Source organism: Cupressus sempervirens, chromosome 9 (genome assembly GCF_028749045.1).
Source record: "Cupressus sempervirens isolate cs-2001-9-10 chromosome 9, ASM2874904v1, whole genome shotgun sequence".
Taxonomy (NCBI): Eukaryota; Viridiplantae; Streptophyta; class Pinopsida; order Cupressales; family Cupressaceae; genus Cupressus; species Cupressus sempervirens.
The window spans coordinates 183824861-183848830 of record NC_143126.1 but is presented as its reverse complement, the minus strand read 5'-3'; the positions used below and the strand labels follow the sequence as shown (position 1 = coordinate 183848830).

General features: G+C 31.9%; 2 pseudogenes; both read left to right on the top strand.

The window, feature by feature from the left end:
• The first annotated feature begins 14676 nt into the window (after positions 1–14676).
• LOC149538082 (uncharacterized) lies at positions 14677–17386 on the top strand (annotated as a pseudogene).
• A 71-nt stretch (positions 17387–17457) lies between these two features.
• On the top strand, positions 17458–18677 carry LOC149538081 (uncharacterized; annotated as a pseudogene).
• Positions 18678–23970: the final 5293 nt, after the last annotated feature.

Sequence of the window (23970 nt, the reverse complement as noted above, 5' to 3'; positions counted from 1 at the left end):
CAACAGTTCAAACCAAGTAGAATTAGGCAATGTGAAGTCCAACAATTCAACCCAAGCAATTTAGTGGTTACCAAGCTTCACAATTTCTACCGAGCTATCAGTTCATGTGAAGCGAAGTTAGTGTTAACCAAGCTATATGATAATTAGTGTTTACCGAGTGTAGTCATGGTAATATTGGTGTTAACTTGTATATTGGATGTCATGTATCAGAACTTCACCAAGTCATTCTTCAAAACTCGAGTGTCTTTATTTGAGTTGACTTTGTAATATTGGTGTTAACTTGTATATTGGCCGACTTTGTAATTTTATAAATTGGATTGATATATATATGTAATGTATTGTATCATATCCAATATATATGGATGTATGTATGCATGTATGGAAAATAAGTGAGAGTGAAGAATATGTAGGAAGCATGCAAATGTGAATCAGTAGCAAAGTGTATTGTAAGGCCATATCAATAAAGGAGTAGCAAAGTCATATCTCGCACATAAAGGTGATTAGTACTTCAAAGAATCTCTATTAGTAAATTAGTTGTAAGTCAGAGATCTACTGTTTCATTCTAATAGGTGAACCAGTCCAAATCCTCTAACAAGGTAGACTTAATAGTCTTTTGTCAAATCTCTTTACCGAGTGCATACTTCATTGTATGTTTGTAAAACCTCTAACAAGGTGGACCTAGTAGTCCTAATTGCTCCTAACAGGGCATATCATCAGAAGTGATCATTGCAAGCCTTAACATGCCAACTTTATGCTACAGTATTGAAGTTTTGTGGGTATCATCCTCACCCCAGTTTTACTTTCTATTTGGAAGGTTTCTAAGTCACCAAATTATTATGTTCATGTGCCATGAATGTGTATGTTTTCAGTTTCTCATGCATACAGTTAGATCTAATTTAATGAATTAAATGGTTATTGGATAATTGCAATTAGGATCTGAATTTGATAAAGTTTTTGAGGTTACTGATTCACCCCTCCCCTCTCAATAACCTAGCATAGTCTTGAATATTTCCAATAGCTACTATATTCATGGCAGTCTTATTTACAAAATTTTCCTCTACTAAGGATGTTTACATTATGGAATCTAAATTTTACTTCTTAGCATTCAATTCTGATTCATATTTGTACATATCCTGCACCATCCAAGATCTATGGAAGTGTAGAAGAGAGTTGCCCTGATGAGCATTCCAATTTTGAATTAATTTATTTCTATATGTTGTTTTACTAGCAGGAGTCCACTTGACTCTTTCCTTATTCATTCATTGCAAAGCTTGCTTCAGAGTTTCATTATCTTCAGCCATGGAGTAGCAAGTGTAGTTGAAGTTTGGCATGTTTTTAATTAAGTACAAGAAGATGCAATGTCATGCCTTCTTGCAAGGTGTTTTACGTACTTGCATCATGTACAATTATTCTAAGAATTTTTAGGTTTACATGGAAGGTAGTGTGCCCTAGGTTTAGTGTTGAACCCAATGCTCTAATACCATATGTAACAAATGGTTTTTCATAACAAAATAAAGATGATTGATAAAAAGTTTTTCCTAATTGAATTCTTTTTCATGGGACATTAACTGCTTTTAACTACCAACCATTAACTGAAATAACCATGCTCAACTAAGATAATTATAACAATGTTCAACTAATACAATGATTAACTAAAAATAATTGTATTAATGGTCAACTGAAATAACTAAAATAACAATTAACTAAAATAACTGTATCAATAATGAACTGAAATAACTATAATAACAATTAACTAAAAATAATTATATCAATGATCAATTGAAATAACTAAAATAACGATTAACTATCTTTCCCTACATTCAAGTAAAGTAAATGCTTAACATGAAAAAAAGAAGAACATACAAATAATAACTAGTGAGTCTTTAGTTGGTTGTGCAAGCCTCAGCTTTCAGTAAGAGGAGAATCATTGATGTAGGCTTAACCTCCCAACCTCAGACCATACTTATCCCCACACAATCTATTGAATTAGAAAGGCCCTCCCTACCTCTGGATTGGGCTTAGGATACTTTTAGTCCAACCACCTGAGCATTCCAATGTTTAGAATGTCTACACAGTTATGGATGAACATGTCTGAATAACTGGCTCCATTGATATCAAGTGATCATAGATGGCAAACATGCCTTTAAACAACCTTGGCCCCAAGGTTTTATGATGAGATTATTGACCTGATCACCACCACTCAAGTTGACAACAGGGGAACAACAATATGGACGAACATGAGCTATTAAATAAAATTATTTAGATTTATTGTATCATATCTGACTTTACTTCCATGTCATTGCAGATTCTATCTCACCTCTTCACCTTTTTCATGGCTATATAGCTAGTGAGTCCTAGGTGCTCAGAATCTCAGAGCAATTGACTCTGTCTATTGATTCTCAATTGATTCATGAATATTATATGTTTCTAGCTTTTCACAATCTATGATCTCAAATAATATGTTCTTTAAGACTTACAGAAAATATCATTTGGTTCTAACTATCAATGGCATAAATAAATTATGATTCCATGTCATGGATACTTTACTATTATTTTTGATAAACAAATCCTTCTTAAGAGGGTCTAATTGATTATACTTAAGCATAATGAATATACAACTGCTTCCTATTGCTATGGAGTTTGGAATATAGTAATAACATAATGAAATTCGTAATGTTACTTGAGATTTATGGACCACATAACGAGATATAATTTTGGAAATGTTTGGAGCCTTGCCAAATGCTAATGATTTAGTTCTTCGTCTAAACAATCTGTAGGTGCATTCATAATGTGATTTATAATTATATCTTTAGTAAAGAAGAAGAATAAAAAACTAAATAGAGATTCGCAATGTTATAAATGCAGAGGTTCTGAATGGTACTGCAGAGATATCTGGTGGTAGAAAGGATGTCGGAGATGAGAAAGAAGTTAGAAAGAATGAATTGTATATCCTCCATCTCTCTCAACCTCATGATAAATAAAGGTTAAATGACTCTTTGGCTTCCAAGAAGCTAAAACATAAGATTAAGAGTCTTGGTTCTTGGATACCAATTAAAAATGCCAAGTATCATTCAGTTTCTAGCAAAAATAATGAATAAAGATGGAAAAAGATATAAAGGTTATAAATAAAAAATAATTATGATTTATATCTATCTACATGCATGTAGATATAATTATGGGGTGACATCATTCTATTATAAAAGAAATAATAATATTATGGTGCCATTTTATTCTTATATCCATGTGTACGTACATAGGTATTTATTATAATTGTGTGGTGGAAAGATCAATCAAAGTCCTTTGAGGTAAGTATTATATCTTAATTTATTTATTTTATGTTTTAAAATGTTTACTTAATAGCTCATGCAAGTCCTTCAATTGTATCCTAAAGTTCAAGTCGCTAGATCCTTACCAAGGCAATTTAAGGTCATACTTATCAACCTAATGATTGGACTAAACCAATATCCCATTCTATTGATCTCGTTTAGCAATGCTTCCCCCCTTCGTCTTCTCCTGCAATCACCTGTGCAATATTTCCACAATAATAACAAGTTCTATAATATTTTTCTTAACATTTAAAAGATTTTAATTATTAACCATAATTCCAAAATCAAGTAGCTACTAAACATCACATGACACTAATGGATAATGACCATCTTCATTAAATAGTTAATACTATAGACATAAATAACTACCCACTTCACATGATTATGAAAGAAAAATCCATTCAATCTAATGGTTATGAAAGAATTCAAAATTAGGTCAAAATTTGGGATGTAACACCTATCATTTGCATTCGTTGGCTTGAAGGGTTAGTATGCAGCTGAGTTCAATGGTCGATGTTAATAGAGGAAACTTATGTGGGAATGGTAATGGTGAGTCCAAATGGTTTTCTCCACTACTGGATTTAATGTCTTGTTGTCAGTTTTCTTGATGAATCACCTTCTCCGAAATTGCTTCTTCTTCTCTTCATTTTCAATTCTCTCTATATAGCTATGCCCAAGCTGGTGAAGAGCTCAGAGATTTGAAAAAGAAGGGGTTCAATGTTGATTTTTATTTCCTTAGTTGGGTTCAAGATCCAAGATATTGAATTGGTGTCCAGGGTTGTTTTACCTAAATTTTATCTAGAGGATGTGCATCTGAAGACCTAGTAGGTGATTATCTCATTTGGGAAAATGTATATTGTGACTATTATTATGAGGATCATGGTAAAGCCCTTTGTGAAGAATTATTTGGGGGTAGACAAGGTTATTGGCCAGACAGAGCTTAAGGTTTCTCAAGCCTTTAGTGTGGTGAAGAGCCTTGAGGTGTTTATACAAAATATAGAGCACTATTTTCCTTTTGTGGGATGGCATTTATGTCTTTTTTATCGCTTCATTGGATAATAGATGTCGATTGTGTTGTTTGTACGAAATGTTTTATAGATTTTGCAATTAAATTGTATGTTTATGCGTAATGAAAGGTTTATGCAGATGTAAACTTCTATTTTTCTACTCTAGAAAAACATCTTTTCTTAATCCACATATAATGTGGCCCCTTGTGTAATATTGATCTGTATTTTTACCTCTATTACGTCTCTATTTTTGAGGGATTTTGTAGCTAGTAAGTGGTCTTCAATGTTACTAGCTCTATTTAGGTAATATTTAAAGGATAGGTTTTGGAGCTATTTTTTAGTATTTTTAGAAAGGGCTCCTTTGAATACCTTTCCCATTTTGTCACAGGTAGGGAGGACATTGGTTGTACAACTATTGATTTCCACTTGCTCTAAATCTCTTAAAGCTATGTCAACAAATCTATTCTGTACACATTATGCAATCATGGCATTCCACGAGGCCACATTTTTGGGTTAGCATTTCATCAAGCAACTCACATGCATTTTCTTTACTTCCACAATTTCATATTCATGTCTATCAAGGAAGTTGCAAGTACAATGAATGAATAAATTTGTATATCTTTTATCATTTGTGGATGTCTATTCTCTTTTCTAAAGCTCCAATTTTCATAGATGATTGGAGGATATTGGCAACAGTTACGAAGATTGGTTTTACACCTACCATCTACATTTTCTTGAAAGTTTCTAAAGCCTTTTGAATGATCCAGTTTGTAAGAAGATTGCAATCAAGACATTTCATAAGGACGAATTTCCTACAAACACTCTATTATACACTTCATGTGCCATATGTATGCTTCCATATTCTGCACATCTTGCAATCATGGTATTTTACAAGATAATGTCTCTTTCAGGTATCAACAAGGTAATCATAGCTACATCATCCAAAAAAAAATATTCATATTGTCAAACAGTTCATGTAACTTGTCTATACTTTCAATGTATTCCAAATGGATTTAAGACACAATCAATGTCAATAAATTTGTGTTAATATAATTCATAATAAAACTTTAATATACATATGCATTTACATATGATATACAAATCTATGAAATTTGAATTTCACTTGCAAGTGACCAATTTCCAAAAATGCGGTTACATTTTCCATCTTATTAATCAATATCAATTTTATTCATTCAAGAGCTTGAAAATTGTTAGCAAAACTTATCAGCATCAAGGTTTTTAATTTGTATCATCCTATTTACCAATAGATATTCATAACAATAAGTTCATGGTATTCTCTGATAGTGCAACGATTATTTTCTTAGAATTAGATCAGCCTAGAAACAAACATTTTTCCTTAGACGTTTTTTTCCATGTCTTTCATCTCACAGAACTTAATTAAGAAGTTCCAGAAACCAGCCTTCTCTTAAAAGAAAAATGAAAAGCCCATACCTTTATTGTATCATCAAGAACTATGGATAATGATAATGCATATACACTATCTCTTGTGTTTTGTGCCTATTCATAATACAACCAATGTTCATTTTAGTAAACAATATAGTTGGTGTAATTTTACATCCATGGATGATATTCAAATCAAGCATTCATATTTAATGCCAAATCAATATTGTATGGAGAAAGATAATCGACTTAATAACTATGAGAAAATTCTACTAGTCTTGATGCTTCGTACAGCTTTTGATATTCATTCTTGTGTGTTGCAAATAATAGTCAACTAGATTCAAAGAAAGCATGTATGTTCATGAAATTTTTTCCACATATTCTTTTGCTTCACTTATAATTTGCATTCAGATAATACTATGTAAATCTTATAATCACATAAAAAGAAATGAATGCAATTCATGTCTTCTTTTCCCATATAAACAAAAAATGCTAATAGGAGTGTTCAAAGGTGATAAAATTCCTCAAGTAGGAATAACACTTTGCATGTTGGGATCTGTGTTGAAGAGTTTTACTAAGATGTCAAAGAACAAAAGTGAGTTTTTTGATGTTTTGAAAAGAATGCCTAATCTTGTGAAACAAATTGTGCAATTGAATGAGCCAGTAACATAGCAGAAGGAGAAATTAAATGAGGGAGTGCACAACATTATTAAAGGAGCCATTATGTGCATCTCCCAACTAACAAGGGCCAATGTTTTTAGGTTAGTTACTATTATTTGTTCATAATTTGTTTGGATATCAAGTTATAGATGAGTTCCCTGATGATTCTAAAACTAATTTTGTGCAGATACCTCACTAGGGTTTCAGCTTTACAAAAAGGATTGATGGAGGAGAAGCTATGACAGATTCTGAGTGAGTGTGGATTCAGCGGCGCAAGTGTTGAGACGAGTGAAGAAAAGATGTGAGAGGCTTGGGAAGTGGTCAGATTGAACAAAGGATCGCATAATTACACAGAAGAAAACTACAAGAAAGAAATTATTCTAAAATGGTGGGATACACCTCTAGTTTTCTCTTCTGCCTGGATATATTTTGTATAATATTTACCACTACTGATGCAATAAGGATCGAGTGCGAGGTTTTCAGATTTCGCCAGTGATCTAATCTCTATTTAAATTTCCTTCATATGTGTGAGCCGATCATTTTTGAAACACCTAATTCGACCTTTGATATTGTGAGTGGAGTTGGCATTTGTAAGAGTGGTCATCCATGAGACCTTGATTAGAGAGTAAGAAACAAGGCAATTTGTGTAGAAATATGTATACTTATACATACATGTACATGTTTGTAATAATATTGCCAATGATTTTCCCTATAAATAGCTGTAATGTAATGATTTCTTCAGATTTCTGGTCATATTCATCAAGCTACTTATATCTCAAAGCCACAAAATTCTTTGAAGTTCACAATTTTCAAATTCTAATAAAGTGAACTCCATATAAATTACAAGTAGGGCCTGAATTCAGTAAAAAAACACAGTAGTTATGATTTTGTAGATTTACAAATGGATTATTTGAAAAATAATGAGATTTTGATTTTTGATTTTGAAAAATATTCACATTCGTTGGTCTTATGAAATTTTTACTTTAGTTTAAATATTCTAAATTTGTTATCTTTTTAAATTTTGTAATCCAGTTTAACTTTTGAAACTCGGAAAGTATATTCTTTCATGTTGTCTAAAATTATTTTTAACTAAAATCTAAAATAAGGGATATTTTTAAATTTTGTAATCCAATTTAACTCACAAAGTATCTACTTGTAATATAGAGTATATTATTTCATGCTCTCTAAAATTATTTTTCACTAAAATCTAAAATGAGGGAAATTTGTGCAAATTTATTTTTCTACTCTTCACTCCTCTTTATGAAAAATAGGTTAGGTCTAAAATATCATTTTTGCCTAACTTTCAATCTTTAAAATGTCATTTTCCCTTAAACTTTGATGGTGATATATTTGACAGTTGTATATTACATTTAAGATTATTAGCTAAGTTTAGTTGTTGTATATTACATATACTATTGATGGTGATATATTTGTCAGTTGTATATGTTAGTTTTAGGTAGCTTGGACAATTGTTCCTCCATATGTGATTAATTATCAAATATTTGTTAATTAATTGACTCTCTCTAGAAGCAACTAGTAACCTATTAGTTAGGTTTTTTTAATTGACAAGAAACTAGAAACTTCTTGGTTAGGTTTTTATCAAGAAGCAACTAGAAACTTCTTGGTTAAGTTGTCTTGATCAAGAAGCAACTAGAAACTTCTCGGTTAGATAGTATAAAAGGGGGGTCAAGGAAGACATTTGGAGAATAGAGGAGCACAAGTTGTAGAAGCATTTGCAGTGATAGCAAATGGTCTTGCAGTGTTAGCAAGCGTGCAGTGGTAGTGTTGGGGATAACAGTGGGGAATATTAGCAAGAAAAATTAGGAGGTTGTCTGAATTCTACCAATGAGAGGCAAAGAATTTTGTATCTCTTGATTTGTTGAAGTTAATATATTTTCCATCTACAAAACTAGTTTTCTCTTAGGGGTTTTTCAAGGACAATTTGTCCGAAAATATTGTGTTCATTGTGTTGTGAATTTATTTCCATATTTTATTGGTGAAGTTGCAGTTGTGTTATTTTTCAATATTAGCTATGAATTTCTTTTTGGCTATTTAATAATCATTTATGATAGGAGATTAATAATCAATGACTGTAATAGTGTTAATTTTCACATGGTATCAGAACAATGTTAAGGGTAGAAAAGTATTGCCCTCAGAAAGAAATTAAGGGTTGATCTCTTTAGAATTATTATTGCTTTAATCCCTTGAGATGGGTTCAACTAGTTTAAAAGATCAGGATAGATTAGATGGTGCCTCAAATTTTGGTGTCTGGAAGGCCATAATTTTTTTATTGTTGGAAGACAATGGTATCAAGGATTATGTTACCAGTGTTGCACATGTACCAATGGATGTGACACAACTTGCAGCATATAAGAACGATGATGCCAAGGTGAGGAGGATTATTCTTGATGGTGTCAAGGATCATATTGTTCCACATATCTCAGAGTTACATATGATGAAGAAGATGTGAGATGTTATTTTGAATATGTACCAAAATGCTACCACCAATAGGAAGATGATTCTCAGAGAAAAGCTAAAGAATACCTAGATGAACTAGGGAGAAGACATTGCAAGTTACCTCACTAGGCTTAGACTTGTCAAGGATGAGTTAGCAGCTATTGGAGATAGTCCCTGTGATGATGAGCCAGTGAGAATAGTCCTAAATGAGTTTTTTAAGTAGTGGAGTGTCTTTGTTCAAGTTATCAGTGGATGAGATACCTTACCAAGTTAGAATCGACTATGGACTAATTTCACTTAGGAGGAGTTTAGACTAAGTCTTTTTAATGGGGCCAACAAGAGTCAGAAAGTGAGGTGGAATAGGAGAACATTACCCTAGTTGGGAAAGGGATAGCAAATAAGGGGTCTAGCAAAGGATCGAATTCACAAAGTGAGAAGAAGAAGGATCTTTCTAAGGTCAAATGCTTTGGATGTCACGAGTATGGTCACTATGTTAGTGATTTCCCAAGATAGAAAGAAGGCAAAGAAGTAGGTGGTAGCTTCAACAACTGTAGAAGAACTCTCTAATAGACTGGAAGATGAGTTTGCACTTATAGCTTATATGGTGAGCTCAACCTTACAAACTATCTAGTATATAGATAGTGGGGCGTCATTTCATATGACATGAGTTAGAGAGTACTTCTCTAATTATAAGAAGGAGAATACCAATATCCAAATTTCTATGGGAAACTTGTTCAAAATCAGCTCAGTTGGGAAAGGGACTATTTAGTTTTAGAGGGAGAATGGAAAGATAATTCTAGTTCATGATGTGTTGCATGTGCCAGGATTAGGTATGAATTTGACTTATGTATCTATTCTTCAGGATAGGGGGTATAATGTACTCTTTAAGGGAGAACATGTGTTGATTAAGCACAAGGATTGGAATCACCCATAACTATTAGAGTTAGGAGTGGTCACCTTTATAGGTTGTAGTTTGATACTCCTAAGGAACTCATGAGTAGTAGTAATCCTAGAGATCTTGGAGAGCTATGGCATAGGAGGATGGGCCATATTCAATATGGAGTACTCAAATTGCTTTGTGAGATGGTGATAGGTGTTCTAGAGGTGAGCACAAAGCATGATGATGTATGTAAGGGATGCATGTTGGGAAGTTTGCAAAAACATCTTTTCCGAGGAGTGACATCAGATTTGAAGGTGTTCTTGATCTAGTACACTTAGATGTATGTGGACCGATGTCAACAAAGTCTCTCAGAGGATATGAGTACTATGTTACTTTTATTGATGATTTCTCTAGGAAGACATGGATATACTTTTTGAAGACCAAGGATGAGGTTTTCAATTGATTCCAAGAGTTCAAGGATTTAGTGGAGAACTCGACAGGAAAGAAGATAAAGGTTCTTTGGTCAAAAAATGGAGGCGAGTACAAAGGAAATAACTTCCAGAAATTTTGTACCAAAAAAGGAATCAAGAGAGAGTGGACTATTCCTTACAAGCCACAATAGAATGGAGTTGCTAAGAGGAAGAACCATTCTATTACGAAGGTGGTAAGAGCTATGCTACATGACCAGGATATGCCCCACTACTTATGGGTAGAGGTGTGTAGTACAACAATCTACATTCAGAAAAGGGTTCCACACAAGGTACTAGGGAGGATGACACCAGAGGAAGCTTTCACAAGAAAGAATGATGTTACCATTTCAGAATATTAGGGAGTTTGGCATATTATCATATTCCAAGTGATACATGTACCAAGTTAGATCAAACTACAAAGATGGGATACTTTGTTGGGTACAATGAAACCTTAAAGGAATATAGGATTTTTATCCCCGGGATCAAGAGAATTATTGTTAGGCATGATGTTAAGTTCATGGAGGAAAAGTTATTTAGAAGGTCCAAAGATTTGCCAGTAGATGATTAAAGTGAATGGCTAGTAGAAGCTCCAAGGCAGTCAAGGGAAATAAAGCACAAGTATAGTTACCTGTACAAGTGTGGGCTCAGGTGGTGAAGTTTCACAGAGTATGGAGCAACATAAAATGCATCTAGAAGACTTAGAGGTTGATATTTCATCCTCTATAGTTGGCAGAAGGAACCATGAGGTTCAAGAGACATAAAGGGATACTCAGGAGTTTCTGGGAGCTCCTAGGAAGAGTATTAGAGAGTAGAGACAACCAACCAATTTCAATGATTGTGTGGCATTAGTTAGTCATTTGGTAGACAATGAACCTTCCAACTATCAGGAGGTTGTAGAGCATCAGGTATGGTGAAATGCTATGGCTAAGAAGTATTCCTCAATAATGTAGAATGATGTGTAAGAGGTAGCTCCTAGACCAATAGATAGGGAAATTGTTGGATCATGTTGGATCTATAAGATAAAGCATGGTGTAGATGGTAGTATCGAGAAATACAAGGCAAGGTTCATGGCCAAGGGGTTCTCTCAAAAGGAGGGAATAGAATATAAGGAGACATCTGCTCCAGTGGCTAGGTATACTACTATATGAGCTATGATCTCATTTGTAACACAGATGGGATGGTAGATCCATCAAATAGATGTCAAGACAACATTCTTTAACTGTGAGTTGAAGGAGGAGGTATACATAGAGCAACCAGAAGGCTTTGTAGCACACAACAAAGAGACCCACATGTGAAGATTAAATAGAGCATTTTATAGACTCAAGTAGGCTCCCAAAGTGTGGTATGAGTTTGTTGATACATACTTGTAGGAAATGGGCTTTGTGAAGAGTGAAGTGGATGCTAACCTCTACTACTTGGTGGTTAGTGGTGAGATCCTCATTCTTATTCTTTATATGGATGACTTGTTTCTTATAGGTTCACTAGGGATCATAGAAGACTACAGAAGGAAATAGGACTTATGCACTACTTTCTAGGCATGGAGGTGTGGCAGACAAATGGAGATATTTTCCTTGCTCAAGCAAAATATTGCATTGAAATCTTGAAGAGATTCAGGATGGAGGATTGCAAAGCCATGTCTACGCCCATGATCATGAATTGGAGGAAGGTAGATACATCTAAGGAGAAGGATGTAGATCCCACCTAATACAGATAGTTGATTGGTTCACTTATGTACTTGGTCAACAACAAGCCAGATATTGCATTTGTAGTGAAATCACTTAGTCAATTCATGGTTGAACCAAAGAGAATGCATTGGACAATGGAAAAGTATGTATTATGTTACATGCATGGTACAGTTGAGTATGAGATCAGATATGTTCAAGGTGAAGGTATTAGGTTGATGGGCTATACTGATGTAGATTAGGTAGGAAGTACAATGGACAAAAGGAGCACTTCAGGGTGTTGTTTCAGTTTGGGATCAAGAGTTGTATCTTGGATCAACAAGAAGCAAAATTTTGTGGCTTTGAGTTCAACAGAAGTAGAATGCATAGTAGCTAGCATGATGACATGTGAAGCTATATGGCTTTGGAAGTTGTTAGTAGCCTTGTTTGGTCAGAAGGTTGAGACTACTATGATACACTGCAATAATCAGAGTTGCATCAAGTTGTTTGAGAATCTAGTATTTCATGATAGGTCTAAACATATAGACATCAAAGATTGTGTAAAATGGGGGGTTTCTTAGCTATAGTACATACCTACAAAGGAGCAAGTAGCAGACATTATGACTAAGGCATTAGGGAAGGCAAAATTTATCTTCTTCAGAGATAAGTTGGCTGTCATACAGAACAACTTCCTCGCTAAGAGGGAGTGTTAGTTTTAGGTAGCTTGGATAGTTGTTCGTCCATATGTGATTAATCATCAAATATTTGTTAATTAATTGACTCCTTCTAGAAGCAACTAGTAACCTATTGGTTAGGTTGTTTTAATTAAGAAGCAACTAGAAACTTCTTGGTTAGGTTGTTATCAAGAAGCAACTAGAAACTTCTTGGTTAGGTTGTCTTGATCAAGAAGCAACTAGAAACCTCTTGTTTAGATAGTATAAAAGGGGGGTCAAGGGAGACATTTGGAGAACAGAGGAACAAAAGTTGTAGAAGCATTTGCAATGATAGCAAATGGTCTTGTAGTGTTAGCAAGAGCGTAGTGATAGCGTTGGGGATAGTAGTGGGGAGTATCAGTAGGAAAAATTAGGAGGTTGTCTGAATTCTGCCAGTGAGAGGCAAGGAATTTTGTATCTCTTGATTTGCTAAAGTTAACATATTTACCATTTGCAGAATTGGTTTCCCTTAGGGGTTTTTCCAAGGACAATTTGTACAAAAATATTGTGTTCATTGTGTTGTGAATTTCTTTCTGTATTTTATTGGTAAAGTTGTAGTTGTGTTATTTTTTAATATTAGCTAAGAATTTATTTTCAACAGTTTAATAATCATTTACGATAGGAGATTAATAATCAGTGACTGCAATAGTGTTAATTTTCACAGTATATTACATATATTATTAGTTAAGATTATTAGTTAAGTTAGTTAAGATTATTAGTTAAGTTAGTTAAGATTATTAGTTAACTTTAGTTTTTGTATATTACATAAATTATTAGTTAAGTTTAGTTTTCAATTATTAGTTATGATTAGTTTTCAAAAGGAGGTTCATATATTATTAGTTAAGATTAGTTTTTAAAGAGGTTCATGTTAGGATAGGAGCATAGGGTTCTTGATCTTTTAGGAGCATTTTAAGAGCAATTCAAGGTAAAAGTTTTAACCCCAAAATATGTAAACATGATAGGGATTCCTAGTTTGTAACAAAAACTTCCAAAGAATTATGTAGCAAAATACTTTCAAAGAATTATGTAGAAAAATAAAATCTCAAGTCCTAAACAAAAATACAAGATCATCTATATACAAAACCATCTATCTCAAGTACTATACAAAAATATAAATATAAAATCATCCATATTTTGATAAAAATACAAAATCATCTATATTTTGTGAATTATGATCCTTAGAAATGAGAATATTATTAAATTTCTTTAAAATAAAATAAAATTATACAAAGGTGAAAGTTAAAGTTAAATATTATAGTGTCTTTGATCTTATAGATTTTTTCTCCATTTTTTTGGATCTATTCAATGACATATCTAAATTACTTGACATGATCCTCGATCCTTGATTTTTAGATCTTTTCAAATTCTCAATCCTCGATTTTTTAGATCTTTTCAAATTCCGGATCCTCAATTTTTTAGATCTTTTCAATGAAATGAAACTTAAAGATTATAGTGTCTTTAATCTTATAGATTTTTTCTCCATTTTAAATCTATAAATCAAAAATTTAATTTTATTAGAATAATAATATGTTATTAATTTAAAAAATCAAATTTCAAATTTCAAACTCAATAAATAATGTAAAAATTTAACTTTTTAGAATACCTACATTATATTTTATCAAATATTATAAGACACAAATAATTAAACTATAATTTCTTTTTAATGTAAATGGATTTTTACCAAATAAGTTATCGATAGAAAAAAGAATTTTGCCACCATATATAGCAATAGGACATCAAAGCATTGGCCTCGGTCACTCAAAAAAAAACTTTAATTTGGCCACTTTACTCACTCAACAAGATTATATATAGAATCAAGGAATATTCTTTATATTATAGATAGAGTAAAGGAATATTCGATCCATAAATAAAATACTAAATATTTAGAAAGGCATACTTAAAAATGTTATTTTTAAAGACATACATAAAAATGTTATTTTTAACTTTCTGAAAGAAATAATTTGCATGTAATCCCCTATGCCATTCATTCATAAGCAAGCATGTAAAACAAATATGAAGTTGAATGGCTCATAAAGAGCCCACTAGGGATCAAGTCTTGTTGAGTGCAAGTCTGAAGACATTAAGGGATGAGGCTGGGATCATGTCGCAGGCAAATTTGGCAGCATGGATGCTCCTTAGTCCTTGGCTCTTAGCTAAAGAGGTTTCAGGCACACAAGGGCCCGTATCAGGTACCTAAAACTTGTTTGTGGATGACCTCCATCAAAAAATATATAGATTGAAATATTGTAAATAAAGAGAAATGGAATGAAAATTAGAATCCTTACACTTTATTTAATAGTCATATTTTGAAAAAAATAATAAAGTCACTTTGTTAGAAATTTCCAACTTGTTTGAGAGTTTGGTTGCCTTTTTGGTTATTTCTAGTGAAGTTGAGATAATATTTATTTTTCTCCTCCTCATGAAAAATAGGTTAGGTCTCTTCTTCATGAGTTCATGAAAAATAATCAATCTTTAAAATATCATTTTTGCTTAAACTTTCAATCTTTAAAATGTCATTTTTGCTTGAACTTTGATGGTGATATATTTTTCAGTTGTATATTACATATATTATTAGTTAAGGTTATTAGTTTAGTTTAGTTTTCAAAGAGGTTCATGTTAATAGGATTCTTGATCTTTTAGGAGCATTTTAAGAGCAATTCAAGGTAAAAGTTTTAGTCCCAAAATATGCAAACATGATAGAGATTCCTAGTTTCTAACAACAAATTTTCCTAGTTGCTAACAAAAACTTCCAAAGAATTATGTAGCAAAATACTTCTAGAGAATTATGTAGCAAAATAGAAGTTCAATTCCTAAACAAAAATAAAAATACAAAATCATCTATATTTTGATAAAAATACAAAATAATCTATCTCAAGTCCTATACAAAAATATAAATATAAAATCATCCATATTTTGATAAAAATTCAAAATCATCTATATTGAGATCCTTAAAAAATGAAAATATTATCAAATTTCTTAAAAAATAAAAATAAAATTATTCAAAGGTGAAGGTTAAAGTTAAAGATTATAGTGTCTTTGATCTTATAGATTTTTTCTCCATTTTTTTGGATCTATTCAATGACATATCTAAACTACTTGACACGATCCTCCTTTGGATCTTTTCAATGACATATGAAAGTTAAAGATTATAGTGTCTTTAATCTTATAGATTTTTTCTCCATTTTTGGATCTATAAATCACAAATTTAATTTTATTAGAATAATAATATGTTATTAATTAAAAAAATCAAATTTCAAGTTTCAAATTCAATAAATAATATAAAAATTAAACTTTTTAGAATACATATATTATATATTATCAAATATTATAAGACACGAAAAAATAAAATATAATTTTCTTCTTAATGTAAATGGATTTTTACCAAATAAGTTATTGATAGAGAAAATAATTTTGCCACCATATATAGCAATAGGGCATCAAAGCATGGCCTCGGTCACTGAAAAAAAAATACTTTAAATTTGGCCACTTCACTCACTCAATAAGATTATAGAAGAAACAAGGAATATTCTTTATACACTTAGAATGTGAGATTCATAAATAAAATACTAAATATTTAGAAAGGCATACTTAAAAATGTTATTTTTTAAGGCATACATAAAAATGTTATTTTTACCAAAGGAATAATTTGCATGTAATCTAATATGCATTTCATTCATAAGAAAGCATGTAACACAAATATTGAAATATTGTAAATAAAGAGAAATGTAATGAAAATTCGATTCCTTACACTTTATTTAAGTCATAATTTGAAAAAAAGTAATAAGCTCACTTACTTAGAAATTTCCAACTTGTTTGAGAGTTTGGTTGCCTTTTTGGTTATTTCTAGTGAAGTTGAGATAATATGTCATTAAGAGGGAGAGGGGAAAAATCACTTCTTTTAACTAGCTTAGTAAGAGTGTAATATTTTTTTTAAGATCACATGGAAATATAGTTGGCTTTTTTCTTATAAATGTAATTGAGAGGAAGCTTCATTGTAGCATGGCAAGGAATTTGTAGCAGATCCTCTACTGTGTTGAGGGGGCACAAACCTAATCAAGACCATTTAGCACATGAATGTCTGCATAATGTGGGATTGTTAGGTGGAAGTTCTATCAAAAAAATCAAATTTTTATTAGAATTCTATGTATATGTGAAGTAGTTCATAACAATTCCTAAGTAGGGAAATTTCAATTGCATTAATCATGATAGTGAATCACTATAGTTATATATTATTTATATTACACTTCTCTTTATAGTAGCTTAGGAAACTACCAGATAATACAATGGAGAGCTAGCCATAAAGAAGAATATTAGCTAGTGGATGAAACTAGCTCTTCATTTTTTTTTATTTCTACCCAAAAAGATGAACATGATTTAGCAAGCTCATTTTTCGAGTCTAAGGATCTAGCGTCTCCTAGGTGTAATTTGAATGGTCAAAAAGTCTCTTTAGATAAGAATTCAAATAATTATGTTTGCAAAACCCCTAAGGTCTCTACATCCTATTTCCAACAAATTTTTGCATTATATGGAGATTGTGAACCTGTGTGTAATAATGCATTGGATTTTGTTCCCAAGGGCAATCATAGAACCAGTGATAGTGTACAAGACATTATCACAGGATCACATACAAATACTTCTTATGTTCCTATCATGCCTAGCTCTGAAGGATTTGGATGTGAGGTCCCAACAAAGTATTGTTTCCATACATCCAACTTCTTAGCTCCAACGATGCAAATTCCAAGGAATGTGTTGACAATACAATCAATTCTATAAGGGCCCGTTTGGTTGCTAGCATAGGAATTAAAAATTAGAATAGAAAAATGGAATGGGAATGGAATTAAATTTTTATTTTTTTTAATAAAAAAATAGACTAGGAATATGAATGGCTATTCCAATTCTAACTATTTTTTGGCATAGACATATGCTCATTTTAGAGGAAAAATTAGAATATGTCTTCCTATTCCAAATTTTGATTGAGCATACCAAACAACAAATATAAAACATATTCTAATTTTCTCTTCCTATTCCAGTCCTATTCCAGCAACCAAACAGGCCCTAAACTATTTTTCAAATATCCTTGTCCTTGAAAAGCCTCCAAATGATATGTATATTTCCATGTTTTTTGATGGAACTACTAATTTTGTTATTAGGTCCATGATGTATGAGCATGCTCTACATAGCTGTAGAAATATGGAACATGACAACTCAATCTCAGGGAGTCACATGCTTGATTGTCATATCTGTAGGAGCCCAAGCAATAATGTTTTGAGTAAAAGCACCTCTGAATGCAATAATATAACCTCATATAGTCCTTTCCATGATTCAATTACTAGAACTCATGTAATGGATATCTGGAGACAGAGTGCTTCTATCCATGGAAGTCTAGGCAACAAACTTGAGTTGGATGAAGTGACTAAACCATGTTGAAGAATTTTGTAGATGATAGTTCAGAGGCCTATGTATTGGAAAATTGTAATGACATATTATGACTATCTATTGAAAATAGATCTAATTCTTCAAATGACACAAATGGCATGTCAACAAGGTAAGACCTTTGAAGTTTAGGGAACTTTTTGTCAAAGGGCGCATTGTAATTGCTATTCAATATTTTTCACAACAAAAAGAAAATAATTTGTCACTAACCATTTCAAGTCATTTGAATGTCTGCAACAATGTAACATTGTCATCTACATTCCCAAGGTCGACAATGGGCTCTTTAAAAAACATGAGCAATGACTTTAAAAGGTTTGTAAAGAAAGTTCTAGGTGGGTAAAATTATCAAAGGTGTCAAGACATACAAAATCCAAAGCAGAAGAGGTTACAACATAACCAAGCCAGGTAATTTTAGCATGTTTTCAACACTTTCATTAGTCATCCATCAAATAAAATATTAAATTTGATGAATTACTTCTTAACTCACAATGTAGTTTGTAATAGGTAAATTATCACTTTGGTTAGTGTCGTCATGGCTTATGGTTGATCTAATGTGGGGAATATGATCAATATTAGACAATATTTAGATATGAAAACTTTGTTGAACTACTTACCTGCACTACATTGGAACTCTATCCCTATGGTGTAATCAATAGTGGAAATAGGTAATTTGTTTTTAGCTAGGCAACTACTTAATCTTATGCTAGTGTGTTCTTCATGGAAATTTATTGTATGGATGGAAAATATTGTAATCTCATTACTGGACATTATTTGACTTATTTCAAAATGTGTGCATAGTGGAGACATTTAGATGGATACATTCACATTTGAAAGTATTTATATTTATCTAATAGAAGAGCATCACAATTTTTTTTAGTTTTAGCTTATATGCTTTTCTATGTATGTCATGCCCAAAAAATACAGGGCAAAAACACACTAACAATTTATTTTAATTTTTTTGTTTTTTTGGGTAATAATAGGATGCAATGTAATATATAAGAATTTAATTAGAATTACTTAACTTCCTCACATTCATGTAACAATTACAAAATTTAAATACAAATCAAAAGCGAATTTTTTTAACATATTGTAATCTTAAAATGCATAGATTGATATATATATATATATATATATATATATATATATATATATATATATATATATATATATATATATATATATATATATATATATATATATATCACTATGTTACCTAATTAACTTCAATCAAATGAGAATGATTACAAAAGATACAATTACTGTAGGAAGAGTGAAACATCATCATTTTATCCATATAACTGAAAATTACGATTAAATCTCAAGAGAAGCAATAATACTCAACCACTATTTTATTGGTAACCTGATTCAAAGGTTCAGCCGGGAAAGAACCAGGAAGAAAACCTGACTTCGTTGCCATTACAACAAAGTTATTAAATACAATTTACATAGGATTTCAATCTTGAATTTCAAAAATCAAATAATTTCCTTCATGTCCCTCATCAAGGGTTCCATATCAATTTTTGCAACACATTACTAAGAATCGTGGAGAGAACAAGATTTGATCAGGTGACAACAAGCATGACTAAGAAACAAATCAAACATGCATATTCATACAAGGTTTTCACAATAGGATTCACAATGAATCAACACTAGGGAAAGGTGGATTCTTCCAACCAGGAGAAGTCAAGCACAACACCAAACAGATGCCCAATCAGGGCTATAAACCAAGAACTTTCGTTCTTCCATTTCAACATACCATAATCATACAAGGTTTGTGCTGACAGGTAGGGGCCCATAACACCCTACCCTTTCTCCCTCTTCTCATCTTGAGAAGAGACTCTACACTAGTTGGAGTCCGACTAAACAGACCTTTCCCAAAATTGGCACTTCTGCCCTATCCAAAGGTGAGTAATACTAAAACTCCCATGCAAGAAAATCTCAAAATTTCCAACATAAACATAAAAAGAAATCATCCAAAAATAATCATGGTTTTCAAATCTTTCCAACATACCCACAAACATACAAACATTCAAACAACAACAAGGTAGCATAAGCATGAAACAAGAATGAAATATGAACAAGGGAGATGACAGTTCCTACCTTCACAAAGAGGTAATGGCAATGAACAAGTTTGAGTAGAGCTTTCCCCTTCCTTGCTCCAATCTTCCAAGACTCCTCTCTAAATGTAGAGATTGGGTAACAACCTCAACTAGTCCAAGAAGGGCCTCTAAATGAGCCTCAAACTCAACCACCAAAAGGATCAATAACTTCTCCCACCCACTTACAATTCTAGAAACTCCTAACTCAACCCACACCATGGTTAAACACTAAGTGGAGGTGGGGTAATGAAACTCATGGTAGCCATAGTCAATTTTCGCACAAAGGCAAAAAGAGACTTTTTGAGTGACCTCAAAAGTCAATAAAATGGGCTTAGGGTTTGGAAAAGACCCCCAACCCATACCCATACCCCTTGGGTATAAATATTTCATGTTTTAAAGCATGAGGAATAGGTTTAGAGCCAAACAAAAGCTAGGAAATAATTAGGACCAACTAACAACTCTAAAAATGCAGATTAAGCACTAATTCGGATTAGGGTGACTAAACTCGACTAAGAACCAAATTAGCAAAAAGACACTAACTTAATCCGACTTAGGTCCAAAGGTTACATAGCTAACCCTAATCAGCACACTAAAGAACATAAACAATTCACGAGTGTCAAGCGACACTAAAAGAACATAGTTACGAACATTAACATTCATCGAACATAGAAAGATACATACATACATCTCACAATACAATACTTGAATTACGAACAACAAGGTTTCCAAAATTAGCACATAGGGATCAGTTCCATTCCTCCGTCGGGTTTCTCAGCTAAAATATCCTGCACACTCATTGCACACATCAGTAGCTCAAGAAAATCTCATGCATATATATATATATATATATATATATATATATATATATATATATATATATATATATATATATATATATATATATATATATATATATATATATATATATATATATATATATATATATATATATATAACTTATCAGGGAAATCACATAACTCAGAACATAATGCTTCAATTAATTAACTATTTAATTCATTTCTACTCTCATTTAATCATCAGTAATCACATAATCAAAATAACATAACTTATTTATTAATTCAAGTTAAGTACTAGTATAGTCATCGTTAGGTATGCATATACCTAAACATCATAACATCACCAATTAAAGAATACTGAATTATCTGAAGCATAAAACTTAATCATCGAGGTATCAAAATCAACATCCTTATCATCAGGTGAAAATGCCTTGTATCATTGTTGGTGAAATTTTAATGTTTAATTAGTCAAGATAATGTAGTAGTTCTCGAATCACTGAGCATTAAAAACATGGATGTATCAACTACTCTTAATTTCATAAGGACATTCACAACATAAAACATTACTTCATATCCGTTCAAATCTCCTGCAATAGATTTGACAGAGAAATTCATATTTAATAAGTACGTGCGAGAAGGGACCTCACAATGTAGAAGTGGTGATCATAATATCAACATGTCATTTTTAAAAAAATGAAGTTCAATGTTATCAGATCTCTACAGTCTATATAGATATTTTTCTTACTTATGGGTTTGATTGTGTAGCAATTTTTTTTACATAATCAAACCTAGAAGTAAGGAAAACAATTTAAAAGTCATTATATCAAGACAATATATATGTACACATAGAGTTATTTTTATTAAATGCATAGGGATGAATAAAGCCTATGATCATTTGGCATCTGTGTGATCTTAATGGATTGTTGTTTTGTAGTAGACATTAATGTTATATTTAAATTTATTCTCTTAATGTCCCCGCTTTACCAAAAAATGATATTATGCTAAAATCAAAATAAAAGTACAATATGCATTTTAAAGCCAATATAGTCTCATCAAGCTCATAAACCTTGTTATTTAGATACATCTCTTAGCACATTGTTCAAATCCATTAAGTGCTTGGTCAAACCAACAACTCAAAAGATACCTTGTAATTGAGATAAATGTAAATTACTTTTAAATGATCAAAACCCAAAAGCTACTATAACATTGAGCAACTTGGCTTAAGCAATGGAGTCATTTTGAAAATCACAAGCAAGTATTGACTTGAATATAGGACCCCTCATTAGTACCTTTGTTAGAAATAGATAATATTGAGAGGGGGGATGAATCAGTATTCTACATACTTTTGCCCACAACTAGATATTATTAATTACTTTGCAACATGCATAAGAAAGTAAACCAATAATATTGAACATGAAATATAACCATACACAAAGAGAATTCATAACACCATTATTTGTTAACTAGGGAAACCATGGCCAAGGGAAAACCTCGGTGGGGATGATACCCACAAAATGATCCACTAAACAAAAAAATCCAATTAAGGATATTGACCCTATTAGGAGTCTATCAATTATAGATAGTGTCTCGAGTCCTTTTTAGAGGACTAGGCCCTGTTAAAAGCATCAATGCTATTAAGAGTTGTTTCAACCCTGTTACGAGGTGGTAGTCAATTTATGCAAGATGAGCCCACTACTCAAACATGCAATATACAATTACGTTTCTTTGCAAAAATAATTATACATACAATACTGACTCACTATTATACTTCACAAGTCCTCTTATCATACACCAGATCTCACATCATACAAGGCTCACATGTCACATACACATCCTTCACATTAGTTCACATATCATTTCATTTCACACTTAGCTATGCAATATATGATCTTTACTTATTCCTTGCATTTTAGCAAAAACGTTGTCCTGTCAGCCTTGATGCTTTCACATGCTTGGCTAATTATAAAATTAACTCAAAGTTAACATCTAGGATGTTGTCCCATCATAGTTAAGTAATTATTTTATTACCAAAATAATTCCTTAAGTCGTAATACTCAATCTTCTATCATGCTCTATTATGCTTTGCTAATTACCTGTACTGGTAAATCCTCTGTAACTATCGTTGTATTGTTTGTACACATCTGTGCACTGACACACATCATCATGACATTGTCAAATATCCTTCCTCAACTGTGGATGTGTCATCTTTGCCTCTATCATCTGTACACATAGAATTTGTCTCTACACTAATGCAAACTATTTAACAGTTAGACAATTTTTTGTCTCTGATTTCACAATGAAATACCAAAATATATGTTGCCATAAATGACAACACCAAATCGACAAAAGTACTAAACTGCCTTAACCATATTGCCAACAACCTCTTGGTGCTTGAGCACCAAGCTCATAGTCACAAGTTCTATTTTCTTGCTTTGAGAGTTCCAACTTCCCAAAAATCCTCAACTCATGAAATTGAATAGATATAGCCTTTGTTTTGGTCATGTTGAAGTGTTTTGAATTATTCATTTTGTCTATATTATGTAAGTGATGCTCATTGATCATGAAGTTAGTGAAAATAATTGTTAGTGATCTGCGATTTTCATTCATGTCGATTGAATGTTCTATGTATGTTTCTTATGTATTTTTTTTTAATCAATTGAAGTTTCTATATATACATATGTAAGATTGTATCAAAAACTACTTTTCAATGAATCATTTGTTTCCCTCATTGGACAGAGCTCCTTTGGTCGATCCCTCATGTGAGCACACATGGAATTTGGGACTTCCAATGACAATTGGATAAGAAAATTCAAACCTTTACTCTGTCCTCTAACTAAGTTATTTACTAATTTCAATTTATATCATTTTGTATTAACGGAAGTAAGGTTAATCCCTAACAACGAACAAGGTCTAGACTCCTCGAATGACTATTTGGTTTGAAGGATTGACACACGTAGCAGATCAGGATGAAAAGTTTAGTTGAGTTTGAAATGATTGTACATTAAAAGTGAATAAGAATGAATAATCCAAATCAATATTGTGCCAAAACGAGAATGAAAAGTTTAG